Genomic DNA, 2,983 nt, shown 5'->3' with positions numbered 1-2,983 from the left:
AACTGCCGAAGCGGAAGTTGTTGCAGTTTTCTTAGATTTCTTCCCCATTTGGCTTGAATTTGCTGCTTCGGAAGAGCTCTGCACATGAGAGAAAATGAACGTAATGCAGAGAATTGGTAGAGAAAACCAAAGTTGAACGAGATATATTAATCAATGAATAATGGAGGTTTTAACTTAAGGTGGCCGCGGATACAATCTCTGAAGATATTTTAGCCTTACTATTTCATTAAATGGCCGTTTAAACCTGTCAATCCTTTAAATGCTCATCATATCGTTTATTGGCTGAATGATTCATTTAAGTGTGGCTTTGATGTTTTGGCGGTTGAGCGTAAGTGAATTGCTATCGGGAAGAGAAAGGCTTTTAATACTAAATAACCATAATATATCCCGACTTTATCAATCTTTTTTGAAATCTGCGCTTTAGCTTTATCACAATCGGCGATCGGGGGAAAGCTTAAGTTGTTTTATTGGTGTCCTTTCGGAATCCCCGATCGCCGATAGCGATATCGCCAATTTGCATCGGGAGTTTTAAACGACGGCTTTAGATGCATGCATGGTACATCCCTGGTCGCCGATAGCGATATCGCATCGGAGCGAGGAGGGGCCTTTTATTATGATCACTTGCCTTCCCGATATCCGATAGCCATTTGTGCATTGTCGCATCGGGGAAAATCAATGGGTCTTTTAAGTCATGCATCCTTTGTCATTGCGATATGCGATCGCTTTATTGCAATAATAAAAGATTACTCATTCTTTATTATAAGACCGATTAAGTGATTTATCAAAAGGGTTTTATAATGTTTTATTTCTTTTCAGACCTTTTTGAATAATGATAAGTTGATACCAATTTAAATGAAAAGGGACACATTTCATATTCCAATTTTGAAAAATAAAAATATGTATGAAATGGGGGGTTGTCGTAGAGCACAACACATCCCCAAATTTTGTTAAAAATTGTTCTTGAAATGTATCCCAGTTATTAATGGAGCCTGATGGTAATAAAAAATACCATGATCCAGCTGCTCCTTGTAAAGTATGGGGAAATAATCTTACAACTGCGTCCTCTTCTGTTACTCCATTGAAATTAACAGATAGAATAAAATTATTTATGTGTTCTTTGGCTAATAGGCCATTGTCAGGATTGAATTTGGGCAACCATTTCTCAGGATGATCTAGTAATTGAGATAAAGGTCCAGCCATTCTTACAGCCCTTGGATTGGCCCATGGCCTCGATGGCGGATTTTGTGCCATCGTCGCGATAAGAGTAGAAGAAGGTGTGGCAGTAGTTGAAGGTGATTAGGTAGAGGAGGATGTTGCTCATGTACCTGTATGAACCACGATCTGGAGATGGGGGATCGATGAGTGACCTTGTGATGATATGGATGGGACAGTGGAAGAAAATGATGATAGAACCTCACTATGAGATTCTGTGGGTGTTTTCCTAGCTTTCTTACGACTCGGTAGAGGAAACTCAACTGGTGGGATTCCTAGTTTTTCGCTCCGTGCTCTAGTTAGTCGTTGAGATGGGGTTTGATGAGAAGTGACACTACCATGGGATGACTCCGATTCTTCTTGAGATATTGAAATCCCCTGTAACTTATGGATTAAAGTTTGTAATTCAGGGGGCTCTAAAGAAGAATGATCTGGCTTGTTTGGGATTGTTATGGAACTAGCTCACAAAAAGATAGAAAAGATAGATGAATGCCTTAGAATTCAGCCTCTTCGAGTGGGCAAGCTCCTTTACATTACACAAATGAACAATTCTTTGATGATACAAATGAAAAAAACTCCTTTCTAGATATAGGAGTCTAAGGGTTCACAATATAACCAAGTCGACCTAACAATAATAATATAAAGGCACAAAAATAACAATAGAGGGATTCTATGGGGCACAGTAATAACAATATGTGGACAATAGGGGCACAACAATATTAATAAGGGATACAACTAAAATAGTAATGGGGTAATCACTAGTATTATAGGGACCTAACATGCCCCTCTCCTTCAAAAAAAGTGTTGTCCTCAATGCTTGAGTAGTTCTGGATGCTTCTGTATAAAATTCTCATCCTCCCATGTGGAATTTTTAGGGGATAAGTTCTTCTGCTTGATGAGATACTCCGAAATTGATCGATTTCATAGTTGTCGAGTTCTTGTTTCTGTGACTACTTCTGGTTCCAATATAGCTTTTTCTTCATCGTCAAGTTCTAGCAATATTGTTTGAACTGGGAGCTTGTCGCCTATAACCTTCTTTAAACATGAAACATGGAAAACTAGGTGCACTCGAGAAGCTGCAGGAAGCTCCAATTTGTATGCCATAGTACCAATCTTTTGAAACACCTTGTACAGACCATAATACTTTGGTGATAATTTATTATCCTTCTTAGCTTGCTTGAGGGCCATTTGTTTATATGGTTGTAGCCGTAGGAATACCCAGTCACCTACATCAAAACTTCTTTCGCTGTGATGTTGATTTGCCTATTGTTTCATTCTATTTTGCGCCAACACAAGGTTATCCTTTAAGAGTTGGAGAACTTGTTGTTGATGCTCGATGTGATGTTCCACTGCTTGAACCTTAGAATTTTCTCTTAAATATGATGTGATGGATGGTGGCTGATATCCATAAAGTGCCATAAATGGAGTCATTTTTGTTGCAGTATGGTAGGAAGTGTTATACGACCATTCAACCAGAGGCAACCATTTGACCCATTTTTTTTATTTATCAGATACAAAGCAACGAAGATATCCTTCAAAACATTTGTTTACTATCTCAATTTGCCCATCAGATTGAGGATGATAAGATGAGCTATGAGCTAACTGAGTAGCAAGGCAAGAAAATAATTCTGTCCAAAAATTTCAGGTGAAAATGGGATCTCTGTCACTTACAATAATCTTTGGGTTTCCATGTAGCGTTTGAATTGTTTCCATAAATGCAGTAGAAACTGTACTGGTTTTAAATGGATGTGATAATGCACAAAAGTGTGCA

This window comes from Pinus tabuliformis, chromosome 9, assembly GCF_031772625.1.
Source record: "Pinus tabuliformis cultivar Carrire ecotype Pingquan chromosome 9, CPIR1, whole genome shotgun sequence".
NCBI classification, from domain to species: domain Eukaryota; kingdom Viridiplantae; phylum Streptophyta; class Pinopsida; order Pinales; family Pinaceae; genus Pinus; species Pinus tabuliformis.
This window is presented reverse-complemented; position numbering follows the sequence as displayed.